Raw genomic sequence first — 25,474 nt, forward strand, 5'->3', positions numbered from 1 at the left:
AAAATAAGCCACAAACCAGCTTGCAGGCCCTGATGAACAGTGAGAGGAAAACAAGAAAACAAAAATAACTGAGCAAATCAATGCATACCAAGTCACTGAAAATGAGAAGAAGTGAAACATTTCTGCTGAATCAAATGAGAGAAATCACCAAAGCAACCTGTTGTGCATAGCATGTGTTTCACTGTTGGAAATCAAATCCATCGAGGGCAACATCTTTTTCACATAGCTGTACGGAAGCAGACCAAGACTTAGAATAATGCTCAGTCAGGCTCAATTTTCATCTCTTGTTATTCTACAAGCCGGCAGCAGCCAGCCTTGCAGCAGACTGTCAGCAAAAATTAAGTTTAGCTTCATAAGCAAAGGTTAGATTTACTGGGAGATGATACATGAGAATTTCAAATAGGGCTCTGTCCCACTTCTCCTTCCTGAGAATACCAAAATGCTTCTCCTCTGTTTTAAGGTATGCTGGTACCCTCAGCATGATAACAGGGAACACTTCGTGATTAACAGAGATATTTATGCAGTCTTCTTAAACCTTAAAACAGTTACTTTAGGAGTCAGAGAAGTTGCAGGACTGCGATCCACTACAAACTAGCTTCTCAGCACCAGTGCCACGGACCATGTTGTGTAAAAAGGAATAACTTAAAATAAATTTGCTTGAAGATTTATGTTAAGTTACCTGCAGAAAAAACAGTGTACAATTCACAATAATAAAATGCTTTTGGCAAGTAACAGGTTCTGTGTCTACTTATTTGAGAAAAAGAATGTTTGAAATGAAAATAGTGACAATAAAAAGGGAGAACAGAACGGACAATCAGGAAAAAAAAAGAGAAAAATCTGCACTTCTGTGATTCTTTTTATGGAGCACGCACAGATGCTTGAATCCTGGAACGTGCGTCAAAAAGAACATAACCTATCTCATCATATGGTTGCAGGCACCACAAACCAATTCGCAGTGCAGTTTGTTTTTAAATCCCAATGCATTGCAAAACTAACTTCAGAAACACTGCCCATCCATTTAAAGCTTGTGCCAGAAAGACAGAAATAATAGACCAGACCATTCTCTCCAAGTGACGGTGTGGTCAGAATTAATCTGACCCTTTCTTTTAATATTATTGACTAAATAACATGACTGTGAGGTACAGTTTCAAGTCCTTCCCCCCCCCCTCCCCCCCCAATCCACTCCACTAGACACACACTGAAAGGACAATACAGAAACTCATCTTTCAATTAACACAAGTGCATGCTTATCTGCATCCCCAGAAATAATGCTAGAAAAGAAAGGAGCACAATGTGAGGGGCAGGACGAAAATACAGGAAAAGTAACAGAAACAGAAGCCTCAAACCATTTTTCTGTTGAAACCTACAGCATTTACACAGGATCACCATATACATGACGAAAGTCCACTATGCTACTTGCCATTATAAAGATTTTACGTTGCCATTCTCCTTAAGTTCAGAGCTACTAATTTGTAATAATAATCACATTTGCTTCTGCTTGTCTAGCTCACCTGACATGAAAATGAGGTGTAGGTTGAAATCTGGAGGAAGTAGTGTTACACATTCTAGCACCAAGCAAGAGGTCTGACTGGCAACAGTAACGATGTTTTTCTTAATCACAACATAGGATACTTTTTTTTTTTTTTTTTTTTTTTTTTTTTTGACAAGTGGGGATGAAAAACCTAAGGTACAAGTCAGGAGAGCTATGAAGTCACTTTCATAGAAAAATCAAAGTTAAAACTAACTTTTATTTTAAGCCTGTTCTGTAGTCAACTGATGGCTTCTTTGCACTTATTTAAATAGCTAGATTAACATCTTGAGCATTAAGTTGTAAACTGATCATTTTCCCACTTTATTTTATACTTATCTGGCAGACAAGAGGAAACATATGCAGGTATATTGAACTTTGCTCCTACAAAGAACATTAACTGGTATCAAAGATGTGAAAAAACAGATCAACATTCTGCAACAATTCTTTCAAGGTAGTACAATCAGTTGCAAGATGTCAGAGAGAAAAATCAACTTTGTCAAAATATCTTATGAACTTATTAATTAAATAGTAAGAACATGATTTTCTTCCACCAATAATCCAAATTTAGATATCTAATCTACTCCACCGGTAACAAGTGAAACACTGTTAAACTCTTAAGGATTTCATCCGTTTTTTCTTTAATTTTCTTGTTCCACAGAAATTTAACACATACACAAGTTGAAACAAAAGAAGCTGAAACGAGCTTTTAAAATAAACAGATAGAAACAAGTTGGAAAATGTATTATAAAGAAATAATAATTTTAAAAAAACTGCTTTTTCAGGATCTGTGCTTGAAGTAAGACTCACTTTCCAATTTTCAGCTTGTCTAGAGGGTTTGTGCAAATGGCAATACACTGTAGTCTTACACCACTTTGTACCCAACACTCTACTCTGCCTTGGATCTTGCAATTCATTAAAGCTGCACCTGTGGCTTCAAATTAACCTTAACTAGATTAGTTTCTGTCTGGGGCTGAAACACTCTTTAAATCCACATGACCAAACAGGCTCTCTGAGATCTTCACAGCTATCACCCTTGCCACATCTACCGTGCTGCCACTTTCAATAACAATAAAAGCTTTCTTTCATTAGAAGATACCACTCCATCCTCTCCATTTAAGCTAAGATGCAGCAATCCTTTATAATGCAGTTAACCCCCTACATAAATAGAAAGATTAAGTGGACCCATTTATGGTCTGAGGGGAAAGAGAGCACAGGGCCTTGATTAAAGAGAAGAGTGGGAAGATCTTTCATTATAGCACCCATACAATGTTCACACACCAGGAGAAACCTCAAAGTGTGCAGAGGAAGAAGCAGCAATTAATAAAGACATTCCTCTGAATCACAGACAGGAAGGAACTGATTTGTTTTCAGACTTTCTTCACTTAATTATTAGAGATATAAATACAAATTGCTCCAAGGACACCACAAAGATAGCACCCTTCTCCTCCAAATTATAAAAAAGAGTTTAATAGCAACACAACATAATACTTGCCCCATATGAAGGCACTCATTTTCCATACAGCTCAACAATTTAATGTGTTTGACAATCACGCAGACTCCTATATCCGTACCTTTGCTTTTGTATGCACACTAAATCACCTGGTTCCTTTAATTTCTCACAGTGGAAAATTCTGAAACAATATAAAAATTGACAGCTGATGTTCTATAAATTCTCCAAGCATGTGAAGTCAAAGCTAATTTCTGTGTGCGTGAAATTCACACACCTTTTTTTATTCGTTGATTTATTAAACACATTTTTCCAAAGCAATAACCAATTGTTTTACTATGAATGTATACCATTAGCACAAACACAACATGCATAATATGAAAGTATGTGCCACCATTCATCGTAAAACAGATTTAAAGTGAAATATATGCTAAGTGAAACATGAAGTGTTTCACCTGGGATGAAAATGCATTGGATAAATATAAGTAACTACTTTTAGCCAAACTGGGATTTCCTAATCCTTGAAAAAATAGCAACTAGATAAAACACTGTTACACAGTAACTCAAAAAGTACAGGTACTACTCAAGCAACCCAGTCCCCTAGCCAGCTGTGGAAAGTTCACAATTAAATTCAATGAATATAGTTTGGTTTTGCCTTGCTTCCTACAGAAACAAAGCTTGAGCAAGCATGGCTCTTTCTGTCTGTATACACTGCATCCCCTTCAGGACTGCCAAACAATGTTTTAATCAGTTCAGCAGACAGTCTCAAGTGAGGGAGCAGCCATAGCAAAAATTCGTATATTCTTATATAAGAAATATATATCTATATTTATATATAAAATCCAAGGAATGGGCATTTCAAAACAGAGGAAAAGGTTTCTTGACAGTTCAGAAGTATCTCCAGAACCAGGGAGGAAACTGGGATTAAACAGTTTCATTCCACGCAGAGCCCTGTGTTTCACAAAATTTGTTCACTGCAGCACAGACAAAAAAATGTTTACCTCCAACCACCAAGACATTACATATGTTCGTTAGAAGCAAATGTGGTTTGTCATCGTGGTGTTTTTTTTTTTTTTTTTTTTTACTTCTGAGCAGCAGTCAAAACGAGAAAGGCTCAAGCAATACCTTTTATATCAATGTAATAAGTCACTAGCAAGACAATTAAAAATTGAAAACATTTTCTATATATCAGATGAATTCAAAATTTGATTTTTATTTCTGAAATAGAAATAAATAATAAAGTCAGTTGCATTACCAATTTTATTTCCCCAGAAATTTTAAAATAAACACTAAACCAATCAAAGGCAACTTCTATAACAACTTCTAATGGTGAGCAAAATCCTTTGTTTTCACTCTTGAAAAACAGTATACTGCAAAACATGGCTTTGTATCCTTTATCTGAACTATTTATATAGGAAACATAGTAGAAGACTTCATAAAGCTTCAGAATTCAAGAACTCAGAAGTTGAGAAAAGCCAGAAGGGTTGCATGAGCAATTCTCTCCTCTGTCTTGCCTCAAACACAGAATAGAAACGCTTACATTAATTCTTCTCTTCATCACCCTTTGAAGTGTATGATCCCATCGTTTACTTACAGCATACTAATTAAACTCCAAATTCCAGAGCTCACAAACAGAATTATTGGCTTCGTTGAGGAAATTTTTGCTGTTTCTATATCTGACACTTGTTAATATGTAGGCATTCAATGCTCTGTTCAGCATTTCATGAGACAGAACATGGAGAGCTCAATTTCCACTCTTTTATACGGATTCATAAGCTGAATAATAACAGATATGCACCAGCAGGCCCAATTAAGGCCCTTTCATTCTGAAACCTGAAGTTTGAATTTTCATGATGTGGAACGATTTAGGGCAGGGAGGGCTTGACCTGTAGAGGGCTCTGAACAATTGCCTACTCTAAACTGAAACCACCCTGATTTCTCCATGGAAGTATATGGTGACAACAGAACAAAATGGGTGTGACTCAAGTAGTTAATTGCAGCAGCAACAAATTGTCATCCACTGCAAGAGATCAATCAGTTAAACCTGTGGTTCCTTTCAGGAATTAGCTGACATTACAGAAATAGGCAAACACAGGACCTTGGGTTTCATCACTCTGTGGAGAAATACCCAGCCTTTCAGGATAGCTTGAGTAGCTTCTATCACTGTCCTCTCTTTTAGTAATGATTCTACTTCCTGACATTCTTCAAAACTTTGTAAAATGCTTGCTGAATTTTAAAGTCTTTTCAGCCCAACTGCTTAAAGTTTATCAAGGCAATAAGCAAATGAATTACCCATCTTACAGTACAAAGCATTATCAAGTAACCCTATGATAAGCAGAACATCCATCTGTAGTATTATATCTCAAGGGGTTAGAAAGATGCAGAAAAACAAAGAATGCGATACCAAGATACAAGGTTATCTAAACCATTAATGAAGTTGCAACCTGCAAAGAAAGTAAATTCAGAATGACAAATAGGCCAAAAATATTCCTCTCCAGAGCTTAAGCCTTACATGAAAAACACTATGAGTTTGCTTACTGGTGACTCCAGCATGGGGTATTCTCACGATTCCTACCACATTCTGCCTGTGACACAACAGATCTGAGGTTGGTGGCCTGCTTTCCAAAAATACAATTCAAAGAAAAGCACATTTTGACAAACTGCAAAGGTCAGAACTACAGCCAGTCTTACCTAAAATAGAGATAAAGCATCTGATTTTTGTCCAAGTTATTTTTTTTTCAGTACCTAAGAATAAGTAACTTCTCCAAAAATCACTGCAAATACTTAGGGCTTACTAGAAGAGTCAGGTTCTTGAAGAGTCCAACGAAATTAGGACTTGATATTTAAGATGTTCATCAAAACCCCTCTCCCCTTCACATGTGGGAAACTGCTTTATTAGGAAGTACCTAAATTACAATTTATTAGTATTATTTTTTAATTAAAACCTCCTCAGCAGTCCTTAACTTTATTTTTGTAAGGAAAAACAAAACAAAAAAATCTCCAGAATTACCTCATCTGAGCAGAACGATATCAATGCCTAACTCATGGCTGTCTTCACATAGCTCCTAAAGACGCGTAAAGGATGGTGTCAACTACTTTTTTTGGACACCACGATAAGTGGATAAATGATTCCCTCCACTTCTCATAAGGACTTTGCTCCATGGGAAAACCAAACTACAAATTCTAGCATCCTGGATAGTGGTCCCAGCCATCATGGAAGGGAAAATCTCCCTTATTCTTGTTTATGATACTCTGTCATGAAGAAATAGTTTAAGACACAAGACAAACTGGGCCAGAAGGACAGTCCCAGGTTTTCCCCTTCCACAGCAGTTCCTTCAGCCACCGGGCTGAGAGAACATATACCTTCTCTAGCCCTTTCTTTTTCAGCTCCGTTAACCTTCTGCAGACCAGAAGAGTTTTAAAAGAACAGACAGAAAGCTTTCCGTACTTCAGAGCAGCCAACAGGATTATGTTCGAGGCAGCCTCCATTACAGAAAGGGCAGAACTGAGTAACTTGGCTATCATATGCTCAGAGCGAGGGCTCTAGCTACCAAGCTGTACATTCTGTATCACTGGCAAATGCAGACTGGACTGCTTGCAGCCTGTAAAACCTGTATGCACAAACAAGGGAAGTTTTAGATAATTATATATTTAGCTTTATATTGTATTGTAGGTTATTTTTGTTATGTGGACCCTAAGCCCCATGTTTACCTATTACATGGTCCACAGTAAAGACCAGTAACGACAGTATACTTTGCTCACTTAGGAATCGATCTTAAAGGCAAAAAAGAATTTTACATCAAGTATAAAGAAGTCTTACATAGTTATGTTCACATATCATTTCTATTGTGGAACACCTACACTATTTACCAAGGTGCAATTCAAATGAGATTAACGTTGGTTTGTTCTGGGTACTTAACAGAAGGGAAAAACTTAAAGAAAAGGTTACATATATAGCATTATTGGAAAAACATTTTTAATAACTTCTTCCCAAGTGAATATGCATTTCTCTCTCTCCAAGTTAGTAGGAATGCTCTATCCAAACAAAATAATTACCAAACAAATCCTTAACTCCATCTTCACCATGCCTTTTACCACCTAGAGTTTAAGGCTGAAAGAGCTGCTATACTCAAAAATAAATGTGCAACACTCCATGAGTACCGCCCACAACCTTGCTGGTTACATACAAATCATAACATTAGCAGTTAGTATTACAAAAGGAGGTTTGAATGAGAATTTTTGTCCTAAACCTTCTTTAAACCAAAGTCCAAATCTTTTTTGACAAAATAAAGAAGTGCTGACTTCTTTCAAATAACTTAATGCCTTGTATTGATGAAGAAAGCATACCATTTCCCATTACTACTAAACTAAAGCATTTGTTTTTTAGAGACAAAGACAGTAATAAACACTGAGAGGCTTACAAATTGTGGTCACCACAGTACTAGTACAACACAGAAGCAACTTAATTCATAAAGTTGAAAAATATTTATTTTAATCAAATTTTATTAACCGATTATACTAACAGTATATGGAAAGTGATCCATTAGGTTGGACTTCCTTGATATATTCTGCAAGGGGAAAAAAATCACTTATGACAGGTGAGCAAGACCAAATTTAAATTGCCTTTCAACAATTAATCTCAAAATAAAACCAAGCATTCCTTTTGCTTTAAAAGATTGTCCCCTTTGTTCTTATTTAAGTGATTATCATAAAATTACTAGATCTGATAATATTTAACAAGTACACACTCTCTAATGCCCACATCTTCCTTTCTAAGGACCCCAGTAATCATTTTAAGCTCTAAATAAAATCAAATTTGGAGGCGTTGGGAGGAAATGCTCACTCATTCTTTCAAAAATCAAAGCACTGCAAGACTAAGATTATTTTAACATAGCTAATCACATTCTTCCCATTGTGCTCTGGTGAACCGATACTTAAGTAAAACAACAACATATAAAGCTTCACTACTGATTTGAATTCAGTTTCAGAATCTTCAGGATCAGAAAATGTCCATATAAGACAACTAGAGAAAGATCACGGACGATCAAGTTCCTTAGAGTATAGCACACAAAAACCAGACTGAAGAAGGCTCATAATGCTGTTCTCTTTTCCACTACTATGATTCCAAATTGTTTTTATTGTAATCCTCATTCCCATATATTCTATTTCCGGTATATCCAGCATTTTATTTGGACTCTCCATGATTCATAAGCTAGCCTGTCAACTGCTAAACAATGCTGAGACAGTTTTAAAGCTTTACGAAAGGTGAAATCCTTAAGACTAAGACATTTGAAAATGATACTTCTAAACTATCGTGATTCTTCTATTAACTGCATATTCCTTACTTAAAAAATAAAATTGGTATCTGTATTAAAATGCATACAGGAAGATTAGGCTAGGATCACTAGGATCACCTCAAGCTCAGCAATTTTATACAAGCAGTGTTGAAGAGAATCACACTCTGAAGCTGAGTCTCTCATGGTCAATAAGGCAGATCCAGTTCATGAAATGAAAGAGGGGTTTATTTCACAGACAAGCCAGCAGAAAGGAACAGAGAACAGGAGAGGACTTCCTTCTTGTTGTCTGAAGACTGACTGACTTGACTTCCCCAGGGAAGTGGTCACGGCGCAGAGCCTGCCAGATTTCAAGAAGTATTTGTACAATGCTCTCAGACACACGGTCTGATTTTTTGGATGGTCCTTTGGGGACCCAGGAATTGGACTCAATGATCCTTGTGGGTCACTTCCAACTTGGATATCCTATGATTCTGTGATTCTATGACTGAGGGATCCCAGTTAGGTTGGGGCCCCAGAGGAAAGCTTCTTGGACCCCAAGAAACTCAAGGTACCTCCTGAAGTGAGCAGCTGCTCTTCATCCTGGCACCTCCTGCCAAAGGACTGACTGCTTTTCCAAGCACTACATTTGGGAAAATGAGAATGTAAAACATAACTTATTTTAAATGTTTTCTTTCCCATTGTCACTGGCAGAAGGCCCAATAAGAACAAAGAGTAAGCTAATAATCTTTTTTATAGTTTAGAGCCGAGCCATATATGGGTAACAGTAGAAATACTGTGCTCAAAGTACTGTCAAATATACAGGGTAAACACACCTGTACAGAGATTATTATCTCCATATAATCTCATAAAATTACTTTACCACTTTGTTTCCCTTAAAACAGGAGGAGAAACATTAAACAGGTTTTCACAATCGACAGTCCTTTTAAGTCTAGAGGGTGCTTTTTGGAAAGAACAAAAACAGCAAAACCCACATACATTAACAGGGCACAACCAGCACATTGACCAGAATAGGAATGGAATTTTGACCGCATGGGGAAGGCTGCTTAGCAATCTTCTTAATGAAGTCCCAATTTGCCAGAATAAAACCTTTTTACAAGACACCACCCGTTCTGACAAAGCTTAGTCTACATGTAAATTCTCTAATTTGGGGTCAAAACTAGAGAGACTCTTAATTATTCATGATTAAGATCAGGAACTGCTTTTTTTTTTTTTTTTATCCCTCCCACACTCTAATCACCTGCAGCCAGAGACATCCTGCTACCCCAAGCAGCGCATAAAATGGAGAAAGAATACGTTAAAGTTTTTAGACAGACACTGTTTTGTTGTGATGCACACTGGAAAGCTCAGAGGGAAGGGGGATTTGTGTTCTTTTTTTGTTATTTTTGTTTTGTTTTGTCAGTGGTGGTTGTTTCTTTTTTTAATAACAATTTTCCACACAGCGCTAAACAAACTGATTTTCGTAATATTAACAGTCAGCCCAGCAAAGATTAGTTAACTGTGGGCAGACATTTAACTCAATGGTACTGCTCATTGTACACTACTCTTAGCTTGCACTTGAAGAACTGGGGCCTTATACCAGGCAACTTCACTCTGGTGTATAAATTCTCGTGTGCAGGATCAGAAATAAAGTTTTCACCATCTATACAAAGTAACATGCTGCATGAAATTTATACAAACTCAAAGCCCTTAAGATAGCTATCTCCAGAACTACGGTCAAATTTCTGCAGAGCCAGGAGTATAGGAGCCCTGCTGCAAAAGCTTGCTAAACTTGAAATTTCAAGCATGAAGAGAAGACAGACATATACATGCACACAGACTCTGTTTTTTCTCCTGTTCTCTCTGACAAAAATTTAAACTTACACACACTATAAAAATGTATTAACCCAATTAAAAAACATGAGAATAGGCACACACTCTTCAATGCTCATACACAGATTTTCTGTTCCTGTTTTCCATGTCAAACCATTTAAAAGACATCAGATTCCAAAAAGCACCTGTTTAGAGAGGATACAGAAAGCATCTGATTCAGTACTGACATAGCTCCCCTTCACCTTGTTCTCTCGACCATCAGTGGATTAAATTGCAAATAAGACTAATACATTGGTCACCACAGACTCTTTTAACCCTTCAGCAAGGGACTGAAGAATAATTACATTTGCATTTAAGTTTTCCCCCAAGTAACTAGGGTTTTTTGCACAAAATCATGCCAAAAGTCTATGATTAATCCCTTATTACTTCTCAACGTTAGTTATTATTAGCCAAAACCTCTCTTCTTTTCAAAAAACAAGAAGAGGAGAAAAGTCAAAGTTTCAGAAAGCACCGGATGAGATTTGGTTTTTGCCTCTTTTCCACCAGAGAACTGGGAAAAGGAGGGGGGAAAAATGCCATGAGACTCCTACTTTACACAGACCCAGACCTGAGATCTTACATAAAACCTAGAGACTTGTACCTCTGAATGCACAAACCAACTATTCTGGAATCAGTCTCCCTGGGCTGACCAAAATTCCAGCCTGGAAGCCTTTCCAAGTACAAGTTTCATCAAAACCAATATGCCTGCACAAACAGCTTCTGTTCAGTGAATCCAGTGAGAATTCCTCAGTCACAGAGTTCTCACCAGTGCCTGAAAGACGAGTGTCATCCTGAAAAAGCTGCCTATCCTGTTTTTGGCATAAAGCTTCTACAAATCTCACCCTGGAAGTTACACTTTCTGTAACCAAAAACCCTTCTACCCAATGCCACCAGTCTCCATTTCTTTTTTTTCAGTTAATAAACCTCCTAATCTGATACCTGATTACCAACCGAAATAATACGTAAAGGATTTTGAGAGTATTCAAACCCATTACTAATGTCAGAAACACAGTTAACACTATGTAGCTTGTAACTGCCCAGGTCTTGTAGCACTTACCAAGGCAAAGTCAGGGGATTCCTTAAATCAGAAGGAACAAAAAGAAAAGCAAGCCTGACCACTGTATCAGACATCTCGGGATCAAACAAGCACACTTTGGAAATGTTTGGAGTAGCCTAGTAATTTATTCTCAACTTATTTGAGGAATACAGACTGCTTTAGAGAAGGAAAAAAAAAAAAAAATCACCTACTCAAGACTCCTACAAACTGCTGTTTTAGCACATTTACCACAGAACGCCAAGATTAATTAAGAATAAAACTCCTCAAGAAAAACAGAGATCACACACTGTAAAACCAAGCCTGACTAGAATCTCATTTCCAACAACTTTGTCATCAAGAGAAGCAATCTATGTATTGTTTTAAATAATACAGAATATCCTTGAGGAACAATAACCAAGGTATTAACTCTGTGGTCTCAAATCCTGACACACATCAATTTATCTGCTAGCTGTTTTCACCACATTATCTCAAGACTATTAAAACCTTACACAAGTCCTCTTACAGATCTGTATCTCATACCAAGCAAGCTAAATAATACAAATACAGCTGCTGATTATATACTGCTTTGGAAAGCAAAGAAAAATACCACATATCCGTATGGTTTACCTAACGATACTCAGAGCTTCATTTTCATTGTTTAACTTTTTTTTTTTTTAACTAGAGACCACTTAATGAGCTATGAAAAAAAAAAAAAAAACAACACTAACATCTATTTATACCTTCACTGCCAGAGTAAATGGCTCTCATCCAAAACTTTTACAGAAGTTTATAGCAAAATTATTTGGTGTTTATAACAAAAAGCCCACATACTTTACAAATCTAAGATTTTCTAGAAGTGCCAACCTACTGCACTTAGCAAATCACAAAAGAAAATAATGTTTCATCAGAAGACAAGAAAGTTCATGTGCTCTGTGCCCCCTATATATACACAATAGGGGGCAATGTTTGGAGAGCAGCACCTGGATAGAAATACCTACATATAACATCTTTAGGTTGGGATTAACTGCAAACAAGATTATTTTTCATACTCCTTCAATGGAGTTTTAAAGTCAGAGTTAGAACAATGACAGAATTAATGTACTTGCATCCTCACTAAACAAAGATTTATGTTTAACTTACATACTTTTTTTTTGCAATATAGCAACCCAGGAACAATTTCTTAAGTAACATGTGGCTTACATCCTTTTCATAAATGAAACAGAGTTCCAGAGAATTCAAAGTGTTTTGTGAATGATTAAGGGCACTGAAAAGGGCAAATAATTTCCCAAGTATTTTACCTCGATATTTTCCAGAAAAAAAATAAATCATGACAAACAATAGTTAATTTTTTTAAAAAAAGAAAAAAAAAAAAAGCTCTAACAGTGAAGGTAGGTCCTTGAATCTCTATTACAGCCTTTAACGAACAGTAGTCAGATTTACAAAGCCATACACTTAAAAACTTGCTGAAATTATCTGGAGCTGCAGATGCTTATTGTTTGCATGCCGATACATGACATAAGAGTCAGAAGACCATGAAGACTTGTAGAAGAAAAAATCTGGAATAACTTTTACTTAAGCCAATTTAAGAAGTCAGAAAGCTGAATTTCTAACCCGATCTGAAAACGTTAATTCTCACAATAAGCAGTCTAAATCTGATTCTGACTTGTTACCTTTTTAATGTCAGTCTATGTAGACTCTAGAAACACTTCTGCAACTTTCTTTATATATTTGATCTACTAGACAACATCTCACATGCTATCAGCTTCCCGTTTTCATCCAGGGCAATAATTCAAGGTCAGTTTCTTGAGGTTTTGGTTTTGGTTTTAACCACCATGAGAGGCTGAAGTAGGTGAGCTGTTTTTGTTTTAGTATATTAGTAAGCTACTCGGAGAAACAAAAAGCTGTAACACTAAAGAAATGCAAAGTTACAGAATTTTAATATTTGTTGCAAAACTAATTGTTTTTAAATGAATTTCTGTGGATCTCTGTTAGCACATGCTCATATGTTTTAATCTGGAATCCAATTATTTCTAAAGAAAAATGCAAAAATATCGACAGCAGAAGGAATCTACCATGAATCACCTGTCTTTACACTCTGTTGTACCAGAATAATATTTAAGTGGTACGAAGCTGCCTTTTAAACATGGACAAGGAATATTCCATTACAAGAACAATCTTTTTTTTTTTTTTTCCAAAAAACACACCACTGTATGCATCTCGCCATCTGAAATTCTCACAGAAAATTTTCAAGACTCTTTTATTTTACTAAGGAGCTGCTAGGACTCATAGGAGCATCTCACAAGAGGCGTTCATAAGAAGCTGGGAGCTCTGCATCTGTACATCTATTGTTTTCTGATGACTAGTATTTCCAGAAAATAAGCATATATTAAAATGAAATGAAATTAGATTTTGGCAGAAATACGAAGATGAGGTACCTTACCAGATATTGCTATTTCACTAAAAAAAAAATAAAAGAAAGTGAACTCCAAGTTCTGTACTTCTTTGAACACTTTATAGAAATAGAGTTAAATTGCATAAGAACTCTCTGTTCTCCTTTTCAATCCCCATCCTGCCCAATTTTTACTCAATACACTTTAGGATTTGCACTCCCAAGTTGCATTATGTTTACTTTTGTACTCCTAATACTATATTTGCCTCCTTGAAGCATCACAAGCCTCTCTGGTTGTTGCTAATACACATTAAAGCACTACCAAGAGAAAGCTGGGACACACTAGCTAAGACAACTCTCTTTTCCACGTATTTTGTGCTATCACTCACCTCCCTACAACACTACACTACCCAAACGCTATCAAAATAGCGCAGTGTAGGCCTAGGAAGGAAGTACAGCAAATAAGGCACAGGAGTAAGGAATTACTCCGGACTGTGGCCTCAGTTTTGCTAGCAATGATGCAGCAAACATGTAGCAAATATGTAGTCAACTCAAGACGATACTACTAGGAAAACTCTTTCAAACAGTGATGTGCAAGTTACTGTATGAATCTAAGTCTTCATAATAGCACAAAGAATTAACTTGCTTCTGGAGAAGAACTTCTGATTAAGAGTCCACTCTCTCACTCCACTTCACCATGCTAGGCAGAGCTGGGATGTGTAACCCACCTGCAGAACAATGTGGACCAAGTTATTATTTTGTCAAAACTTCCTTAAGAGTAACCCAAGGTATCTGACTGATCAACTTCACAATCTCAGAATAAATAAATTAACAGCACGATATAAATTAACATCTTTTTTTTTCTTGATTTCACAATGTAAAGTTTTTCAATTATTCAGTATTTTTCCTGAAACCATAAGAACACTTTGATGCTGCATATATGCAGCACAATGAAGACACTCACAAAAGCTCTGGAAACAATCCAGTGCTTCTTCCCTACTACTCCACCGCCTTGCAAGTTAGCAAATTCAGATATCTCTACATAACACTACACTGTGATCACTCATACTTAATTTCAAGGCTTAGTTTCATTGAATTTTAATTGGGGGTGGGGGAAATATGTCTGTTTAAATCTCATAAATCAGAATATAGGGAATAGGTGCTGAATTCAGCATACACAAGTGAGCCTGCTTTAAGTAAAAGCTCAGTTCCATCATGTGATGCCGTAACAACAAGAAATATACAATAGAAAATGAAAACTCCATTAAAGATGGAACATTTTAACTTTGAAAATGCTGAAATCTGCCTTGGTGAGTTACACAGAAAAGTGTGAGCTACATTCACTGTCTTGCTGCAGAAGACTCCAAAAATACCTAGATATTCTCCAGGGGTTTAAGTCTTCTGGCCCAGCTAGAGTAATTTATCTCATAACTACACTGAAGCTTCCATGTTTTCTACAGTACAAGGACAGGCTTATTAACATGATACAAAATAACGCTATTTTTTCTACCCACGGCAGAAATGCAGATGTATTATTCCTCAAGTACTTCTGTAGTTCTCTAAGAAAGGAGGCCTGTAGCAGGTATTTTTAACTACAGGTGTATTAAGAGGTTGGACGTGGTGTAAGCATTACTGGCAGGTAGGAAAGAGGGGCTGAGACCTGATCATGAAAGGGCCCAAGGATTTCATAACTGGAAGTGGCACTTTCCCTATCTTAAGTGTGTTCTCCTCCTTTAACAAAGTAACGTTCTCTGCTGGAAAATGCCATGTTCCAAGTGAACGTGATTTTGAAAACACGGGGAGAAAAGATGAAAGAACCAAGGAAAAAAGAAGTCATGGTCAATGCATCTCACATCACAGCAGCATTCTCTGCATCTCCTAAAACTTAAGCATTTGGGAAAGGCATTTTTCTCAGGCAAATGAGTGGACACGGGCCAGAACCAGTTGTTTCTGACAGAAGTGGCACCACTGGGGAAAGAGAATGCAAGAGGCAGTTTGAAGAACAGCGAAAGCCAGGAAAGTTTGGGGGTTTTTGGTTGTTGATGTTTAAGAAAAAAAAAAAAAAATGTTAATTTTTTTAAGCTTTTAAGTGCTGCCTGTCACATAAAGCAACGCTTCTCCCGCCCCTTCAGGAGCCCTTGGCATACCCTCGGCTAACAATAACATGACATTCACAGCTTCACCTTTCCCACAGCTCCTCCAGAGCGCAAGTCCCCGCAGCAGGGGCACAAAATGCCACCTCTGGCCACCCGCCCTGCCCAGGACAGGGACCCCTCCGGACCCAAAGCCGAAGGCGGGCGGGGAAGACGCAGCCTCACCCAGCCGCAACGCCTGCCCCCAAAGGGGGGATCCGGGCAGCGGCCGGGGGTCGAGGCCGGTGCTGAGCCCCCCGCCAGGGCGCTGCCCCCCGCCCGTGCAGGCCGCGCCGCAGCCCCGCTGCCTCCGCAGGGCCTGGCGCCGCCGCGGGCTCGGGGAACGGCACAAACAAAGGGAGAGGAGAGGCCGGGGCCGGGGCCGTGGCTGCGGCTCGGCAGGAGGCAGGCAGGCGAGCCGAGCCCTGCGCCAGGCCCATCGCCGGCTCTACCCCCGCGGCCACCGAGGGACGGGACGGGAGGGGAGGGAGCGGCCGGGCTCGGCGCGCCCGCTGCCCGGGAACGCTCACCCAGCGGAGGCCGCGGTGCCCCGCTCCCGGCGCGGGCCTCTCCTTCCGCGGGCACCTCGGCGGCGCGGCCCGGCCTGCGCCGGCATCCGGGCTGGGCGGCGAGCAGCCTCCCGGGCGGCGGAGCGGGACTCACCGAGCCGGAGGAGGAGGAGGAGGAGGAGCTGGCGCTGCTGTTGCTCCGGCGGGGCCCGGCCCGGCTCCGGCTCCCTCCCTCGCCGTGCCGCCGCCGCCTCCCTGTTCCTGGCGCCGCCGCCACTTCCTCCGCCTCCTCTGCCCCCACCCCTCCGTCCTCCGAGGGGCGCACGGGGGCGGCGAGCCCGCGATGGCCGCAGCCTGCCGCAGGCCGCGTTCAGCCCGGCGGCGGGGGCGGCGGGCCGCCCGCCTTCCTCCTGCCCAACCCTGCCTCCGCCTCCCCGCTTGCCCCGGCCGGGGCGGCCGGACCCCTTCTTCCCTTCCTTTCCCTTCCCTTCCCTTCGTTCCCTTCCCCGCCCCTGGGTTCGGCCGCTCCGCGCCGCGGGGCTCGGGCAGGCCGCGGGGAGCCTGCGGGGGGTGCCGGCGCCTGCTCGGGGCCTTCCCTAGTGCCCGGCCCCCTTCCTCCCCCAGCTGCTGAAGGCTCTCCTTGCCCGTGGAACCTCATAAATAAAATGCACAGCGAGCTGTTTGATTTCTCTCTGGGTGTCTCTATCTTTCCCCAGTTTTGGGGAGACTCCGCTCGTGCTGCACCCCCGGAGGGGGTCCCCACACACACACCCAGAGGCTGACCCCTCCGGTGCCTCCGTGCCCCTTTCGCCTCCCTCGGCCTGAGAGCGATGTGCGAGAAGAGGCATTTTCACGTTGAACTTTGCTTCACGGATTGCCTGCAGTGCCGCTAAACTCCAGCCACATCAGCTGTGCCACAGAAACTTTAGCCAGGCGGGCTGCTTGCTTCCTTGCCGGCCCCTTTTCGAAAATAAAATGAAGAGCAACAAAACAATTTCCAACTTAGGATGCGTGAGAGTGACGGAAGTGAATAGCAGAGGATGAGGATTTCAAATCTGTGGACAATATAAATTGTGGAAAGTAATGCTTGCTGACTGGTGTTGAGCTGGTAAAACAATGCCTTCAGAAGCTTTTTCATTGTTTGTTTCCTGCTTGTGGCACATAACCGATGCAAATCGAGAACCTGATTTTGCAAAGATATGCATGATTTGCTCATCTATCTAATCGCCTAAGAGTCAGTGAGATTATTTGTGTGACTCGCTACTCACCCACACAACTGATTTGAAGTTGAAAGAGAAATCACTGAAACTCGTGAGGCTGTGAGAATATTCTTGCATGTCCTGCTGAAATCGAGGGTATCTGTGGGTTGAGGTCTGTGAGTTGTTTAATTGCCTGAGTTATCTGAGGTCAGAATGTGTCCTGATTGCATTTACATTTTTATGCCTCAGATATTTATGGAGAGTTAAAGGCTTTTCTTGAGTTTCATCCAAGAGTCTTTGGTTCTTTATGTGTCTGATCGACTGAAGTTGCTGGCAGGCCAGAACCATTTCAGGGCACAATGACTCTAATTAGTGTTGTAAAAGGAAATTATTATTTTTTTAATACAATCATTAGCTTTTTCAGATATCAAATACATAGACTTATTTATGTTTTTGTTACGTTTTGTATCAAAACTGTATGTTTTACAGTTGTGATTAAATGATATCAGTAGTATAACAAACAAAACTAAGAATAGCTCCAAGTGGATCATTTAGGAATCCTTATTGAGTGTAGCTCTTGTATGTAAAACTAGTACTGCTGGTATGAAAAGTATGAGCAATCTTCTGGTCTGCCATGTTATTCCAAGAAAGAACAAAAATGCAATAAATAGCAAAAGTTTTTTTCAACAGAGTAGGTTCCCCCTTTCCTAGATAAACCATTGGGAGTTCACCAACCTAATCCAAACAGGAACTAAGAAAAAACCTTGCTAGAAAGGAAGGCCCTGACTAGGAAAATTTCAGTTCAATTGAGACACAATTTTTTCTCAAACATGATTTTTACATTCATACATGCTTCTCAGGACTCCTTTTCCTTTGGATAGCAGGCATTTGAATGAGCAATTAATTTCAGGATCCAGCTGGTATTCTTGCTTGATGTGCGTTCATAGTATTAATTTAACCAGAATCTTCAGCAGCAGCTGTGGGATGATGGCAGTATTGGAAAGCATAGTTTAAGAGTTCTTGCTGTACACAAAGGAGCCAAATGACCTAAAAATGTCTTTTTTGCCTTCAGACATCTTTTGCCATATGCAACTTTTGCATTAGAATATATTATGTGTGAGATAAAATTAAAAGTTGGTCCTTGGAATCTTATTCTAGAGCCTTCTTCCTTGTTAAAAAAAAAAAAAAAAAGTAAAAATAAAAATAAAAAAATAAAAGAAAATGTTGATTCTGAAAGATAAAGTTTTCCTGCCCATGTGTTGACCAAAGTTTTCCATGTTTCTGAAACTGTCCCCTTGTCACTCCTATGGGGCAAAAGGATTAGTTTTTGGCAGAAATTGCACTAATAGACTTTCAGAGTTGAAGGAAAGGAATCCACACCCCCGCCCCCCCCCCCCCCCCCTTTTTTTTTCTTCCCAGTGTGTCTTCCGTACTTTATTTTTATTAAGGAGTATGTAAATATGGCTTAAATTAGTATCACTACCAAAAGCAGTGGCCTTCCTAATTTTTCTCTGTGTCTCCCTCCCTCCTCCTGCCCATACATTTTTCTTATAGTGGCTCTAGTGCTCAGTGGACCTCTCTAAGCCAGCTCAGGTAGCTAAATCTCTTGGAGTTCATTTAACTAATGATAAATCATGACATAAATTTGAATAGGTGCCTAAATTTTCACTCTCTTCAGTTAGAAATGTCATCTCTTGCTGTATTGGTTTATGAGAGCTGCATTTTCAGACTGTTAGCATTAAGCAGTTCGTGAAAAATCAAGATCTGTCAAGGCAGACAGGCAAACTGAAAAAGCAAAACCAAACCAAACCATACTTTCCCAGCTGGATCAGAAATCTGTTATCAGGTGAGTATCACAGTCTAAACAAAGAAAAAGAGGCAGTTTGTGCGACTGGGTGGTGGTAGAGAGAAAGGGAGAAGAGAATGAGGGATGGTGGCTTCTCATGTATGTTACCAGGGTGCTGCTAGCTTGTCTCAGCCTTAGCATGTAACTTCATGTTTGGAATAGACTTTTTCCATCCAAATTTGTCAGCAAACAGCTGCATCCCGGTAAGAGCAACAGTTTTACTACCAAGGGTGAAATCACTTCAGAGTGCCACTGGCATTGCAACATAGATGGCAGACTAGGAGGAAGTTAGCAGCGTTGCACAGATAAATTTGTTCTTGGCTTAAATACACATATTGAACTAAATTGGGCAGTTCATACACTCAGACATCTTGTTGTAATGTTCCCTACTTATATGACCCTATTACACTTCCCTCACAGTTGCTGTCTTTTATTCAAAATAATGAGGACTAGAAATTAGAATTTAGGAATCAGAATTCAAATATTTCATATCTCATGTGCTTGTATGCATGAACTTCTACAACCTGGAGCTCCACTTTCCACTTAATTCTAATTATTTTCAATGGGTCTGAAAGTTGATGTAGTCATCATTTTGATAATTAAATCCCCTCCTCCCCCCCCCCCCCTTTATATATATATTAAAAACTGTGATTGCAAATTATTTCATAACTTTTGTGCCTGATCTGTGTATATGCAAATCTGCAGATCAGAGAGATGGGTCAGAGACCTAACTTATGACCACTCATTGACAACAAAGACGATGTTTTAACTGTTGTATCCACTTTTTATCTTACTGCAGCCTACCTGCCTGGCACAGGTTGCCGTGGTCTTACAACAATAACTCTCCTAGCTCTTGGGCCTGAACTGGGGCTGGAGGTCAATGCCTTCTTATTATTATTGCTCTTTGCGGGCATGTAACTGTATGTGGTTGTATTCTAAGGAAACAAATGCCTTCTTTTCCAATTCTGTTAAGTATAATTCTGAAAGTGCATTTGTTGTCGTTGTATTGCAATCGTCAAATGATGTTCAAACAGTTTGGAAAAATCAGACTTTTAAAGAAAGCAATACACACAAAATCATTGTAGATTGCGTAGATTGCTGGACATTTATGATAACTATGGCGCTTTTTTTTGTTGTTTTTCTAATTCTTGTATTATTTATCCTATGTATTATATATATTACTGTGTTTTTATTCATATGAATATTGTATATTTATATTCCTATATTATAATATGTATCAGCAATCTTTATATATAACATCATCACATAGTTTATGGACACAGTATGTTGATTGTTCCACTTTGTTTTATCATAGAATCTTGTACATTTTCTGTAAATAAATTCAGTTTCCATTACAGCAGTTAATGCATGTAAAAATTTTCAAAGTATATTTTTCGTTTTTTATTTCTTTTTCTTTTTTCCTTTTTGAGTGTCTTAACTCCACACAGTTTAACAGTACCATTCAAGGAAAATAAAATAAAATAAAAAAATACAGGAAATAGTTTTACCTCCCCTTTTCTCTCAAATGGGAGTTTTGGACTTACATTTGCAGTGTTTACTGGAACTACTCAAATCATATGAAGGCATGGAAGGTGTTAACACTTCATTATAACTACTGAGGATAAACTATCCATAACACAAACATATAAATTATGTGTCACATTTTTATCAGAATGGTGTTATTGTTTCTACTTCATACTGTGGTTATGTTTTGTTATTCTGTATCTTTGTTATGCTTATGTCTAAAATCAGTGCTTGTTTATTTAAAATTGTTCTAATTTGCACCTAGATTTGAGTGCCACTCTCTTCAGTTTCATTTCATTTTAAGACAAAATGTTCTTTAAAATATTTGATGAGTTTTTTCTGAAATTAAGATTCTTAAATCCATTACCAAAGTTTCTGTTGATGATAGGGGTGTTCATTTTCAGCAAGAGAATAGCTCAATACTTTCTTAGATCAAAGTTCTCTGAGAATTATAGTGTGATAGACACTAGAGTATAGCAAAATGGCATTTTCAATAACTGCACAGGAAGACTAAATTCTAATCTGCTGAGTAACGGAGGAGTCATTTTAATTGTCTATGGACCAAAACCTGGATAAAGTCAGCATAAATTGGGCCTCACGAATGGATTTCTGTTTAAACCAGGGAAATGATATATCGCTTTTCTCTTTCTGAAGACACACAATAAATCATGAGAGTAGTTGTGCTTGCCCACTGGAGAAGCAACGTGGAAATTCTCTGTAAGTAGGCCTATATACTGTTAAGTTAGCCTATGCATCTTATTCATTGATTGTCCATATTGCCTATACACCTGCTTGTACACTAGTTCAGGTATGCCATGAGTCATGTAGATCTGCAGATAGAGACAGGAATGCAAAGTGGAGAACTAGTCCTGACTCAAGTCTCATCAAGTACGGTTAACTGAATTTCTTGGCATAGTGAATTTTAACCTGAATTAGGACATAGTTAGCAACTACTTCCCTGTGGCCAAATTCATTCTATTTAATTTCTTTGTCATTCTTTACAACATAGATTGTGGGCTTAGTTTTGTAGTCCTTACATAAGTATTCACAACCAGTCCAAGAATTATAGAATTCACCACAAGGCAATAATTTTTGAGACCAAGCACTGAAGACAAAAACAAAGCAACTCTAGATGTCACTTTATAATATTTAATCATTCTGAATTTTTGGCTATGTGGTTGTCATAGGTCTGGAGGATCAAAAGGAAATTTTTGTGATTTGACTGAGATTGCAGCAAGGGAATGTGTTGCTTAATGCTTCCGTATCCTGTTTTCCCTGTCTGGAGGGTGAATGTGGTCAAGCAAATGTTGCACTTGGATTGTTTTTTCAGGTTAGAGATTATGACAAATGTGCACCCAAAACTTTTTCTGTCACTTCAGAATAAACAATTCTATTTTTTAGAAGTCTATTGATCTTAAACAGGACAGCTTAGAAGGAAAAGCAGTAGTAGTTAGTGTTGATATTATTTCCCACTTTTCTTCAGCCAGCTCCTGTCAGAATTATGAGATCTAAGCATACCTAGAAAATTTAGAATTCTAGATACCTAGAATTTTATTAAACTAACTCAAAATAAAAGTTGGTTACACAATAATTATACCTAGTTCATTAGACCACATGAAAGAGACCAAGGTAAAGTATAGGTATCAAATCAGAACATTCACTACAAAGGATTACCTTAAATTAAAAAATGTCTTTAAAAATGTAGCATGTATGTTTAGAAATTAATGTTGTTCTACTATCTGTATAATGACAAACTGTTCCTCTTGGCTTTATATGTTGCAGCCATTTCCCTAGTTATGAAAAAGAAAGTTGGATGAGTTCTCTTCAGCCATCTTCTTAAGAATGTAATTTTAAAAGCATTCCTCAAAGCATAAACAATACTTAGTTCATGGGCGTAGGGATATTAAAACAAAAAGTCTTTGCCTTTTAAGATGCGTGTAAAGTTACAGGAAGTTAGCAGATTTCAAAATGTCGTCTGAGCGGCTTTTTTATGGCTTTGATTGTCCTTCCCTTCCAGTTCACAGAAAAGACCCACATCAATGCTACACCATAAGACAGTGTCTCTGATGCTATGAGCAATTTCTCTTGATTTCAGGACTCCCACTGATTGCAACTGGACCCAGGCTTGATCCAGTATTCTCATTTCTCTGGGACTTACCATTATATGCTGTACTTTCAGCTAGATCAAGAGTTGCTCCGATACTCTTGTTTGTCAAGAGCTCATCATTACAGAGCACACCTGCAGCTGCTAGTTTCAATAGGACATAGTTTGTAAATAATTTAAACTCTTATTTATTACACTTATAACGTTCAAATTAAAAATAAATAAATAAATAAATAAATAAAATAAAATGTTGCTTCAGACTATACCAGTCAAGCAAAATAGTTCACAGCTTTCTGGAACAAAATTCCCTATTGGTGAAGAAAAAAATATTTAAATCTAAATGGCTTGTGGAGGTACATATGAAACCTTTCACATTTGGGTCACAAGTTCAATCATGGTCTTCATTACCTGCAAATTAAAACTATCAATAACTGACATCTGTTACATAGCAAATATTAAAAGAGTTGGTGCTCTCTTTTTTTTTCTGAAGTAGATAGCACACGGGACATAATTGTTGAACTTTTTTCTAAATGTGCTTTGAACTTGCAAGGTTAAATATGGTTCTTTTCAAAAATAAAACCTCTCAAAAAAAATCAACACTACTGACTTTTACAGTTTTCCAGAACACTGTTTTATTAATTTGTCCCAACAATTAATAAAATATTGACATTAAAAGCTCTGAAACCTACTTTTTCATTGAAGGCAAAGCTTTCAGCTTCAGTTCCTCACATGCACATTGGTCTCTCAGTGGAGGTACAGCTGGCTGGTAAGGCAGAGTGGAAAAGCCTCTGTTGCTCACACATTTTCAATAGGCTTTGTTCTCAAATCACTGTAAGATCCTGAAATGGCATTGCATTCATTAGAAAATAGTTCACTGTGATTCTGCATATTATTATCAAAAACTTCCTGGTGCCATATATGAAGACTCCTCTGCAAGTACAGAGACGCACTGAAATATAGTCTACATTTAAGTGTGAGGAGGCTTTACAATCAATTCATGGAATCTGAGTTGTTTCTCAGAAATAATAGCTTGTCAAATATCTTGAACATTTAAATGCATATTTATATCACATAAGGACAAGATTAATTTTCACAGTTTCAATAGCATAAAAGTGAAAAATCCTCAGATTGTGATTGGTTTTGTAGGCCGTCCTCAGTATGTAAAACAGCCAGGAAATGGTCCATCAGCTTCTCTGGCTGCTCCTCGATGACTGAGGACAGAGTTCCAGCAGTAAGTGAATGATCTTTTGATCCTGCCTTCTTCTTTCACAGATGCTTTGCAGATCCCTTAAACATTTCTCCGCTTTATATTTATGAAAAAGTGCATTTTTTCCACTGTGATTATAGAGTAGCAAAGGTCTTATTAATCATCCTACTCTGCTCTGGGTAGAAGTGACTGACAGCATCTTTTGGAAGAAAAAAAAAGACTCAAAAGCTCAAAAGCTACAGCATGGACAGCTGAAGATCATATCACAGCTCTCACTGATTGCATCCAAGAACTTTGTCAAAGGAAAGAGCAGCACTGAATATGTAATATGTTCTTCCAAAGCTGGAAATTATTACTAATGCAAAATAACTTTGCAGCATCTTCTTTTCACTATGAATTTGAGCACGCTTCTTGATATGCCACTAAAATCTTCATCGGTAAAGGCAACACAAAGAATGATATAATGTTAAGCCCCAGGAGAGAGGGCTTTCATCTGAAACGGGCTATTCATTTAGAAAAAGGAGGTTGATACATTTGCAAAATGTGCTTACATAGTGAATACACAACCACAGTCTTTTTTTTTTTTTTTTTTTTTTTTTTTTTCCTTGTGGGTAAAAATAAGTCTCTACCTGGATTTCAAATGTTGCTCTAGAAAAGGAAGTGCCTACTTTGATGGAAGCAATGTCAGACATCTGAAAGTGGTATGAATTCAGGGCATTTCAAAGACATGAAGGGCACTTAGATAGATCAGTTAGATGTCTCATGGATCTTCATGCCTTTGATGAAATATCCTTCTGTGCTCTGTTAGGATTTTTTTTTTTTAATGCACAATTTCTTTTCCTTTTACGACTCATATCTATAATTTCTTTGCTGTAAATAAAATGTTCTCTTGGTTTTATAAATGTGTTGATAGGCAGCATGGAAAACATTAATCAGTGTAAAGCTGAAGGATACTTAGAAAAAGTGTAGAGTGTGAATTGAGGAATATTGACTTAAATAGTATTCAAAAGCTAGAAAAATGCTTTACAATCTCTCTGTGATCGCACCAGAGAGGCTACTTGGTCATACATGAAAAGAAATAAAAGCTCTTTTTGTCTGATCTGAAACAAAAATTGAAGCAACAATATTCAAAAACATATTCTGCATTGGAACACATTGACACATATAGCCATTACGATAGCCATGTTTGCTAAAAAATAATAAAACACTTTAAAAGCTTGTAATATGTAAGTAGATACACTATGGGAAAAAAATACCAGAATAACTAAAGGTATGCTTTTTTAATATAATTATCAATCAGCATGAAGTTTTATCTAGCCAGCAGCTCAAAATGAAGTCTTAATCCCATTTAAATTTTTAGTAGAATTGCCATTCACTTCAGGAGGACTGTGGTTTTCTCACTCTT

The 25,474-nt window shown here is 38.3% G+C and overlaps 1 protein-coding gene across 2 annotated transcripts in view; it reads right to left on the minus strand.

The window, feature by feature from the left end:
* SOCS6 (suppressor of cytokine signaling 6) overlaps nucleotides 1–16,813 on the minus strand; it is a 30,217-nt gene extending 13,404 nt beyond the window's left edge. The window contains exon 1 of one of the 2 annotated variants that reach the window (XM_035317915.1): nucleotides 16,344–16,813. The gene's annotated coding sequence lies outside the window, so the exon portion shown is untranslated. Of the gene's footprint in view, nucleotides 1–16,210 lie in introns of both variants that reach the window. The other variant, XM_035317914.1, reaches the window with a different exon arrangement.
* Between the last annotated feature and the right edge of the window lie 8,661 nt (nucleotides 16,814–25,474).

The sequence above is a fragment of the Oxyura jamaicensis genome, chromosome 2, assembly GCF_011077185.1.
Source record: "Oxyura jamaicensis isolate SHBP4307 breed ruddy duck chromosome 2, BPBGC_Ojam_1.0, whole genome shotgun sequence".
Lineage (NCBI taxonomy): Eukaryota > Metazoa > Chordata > Aves > Anseriformes > Anatidae > Oxyura > Oxyura jamaicensis.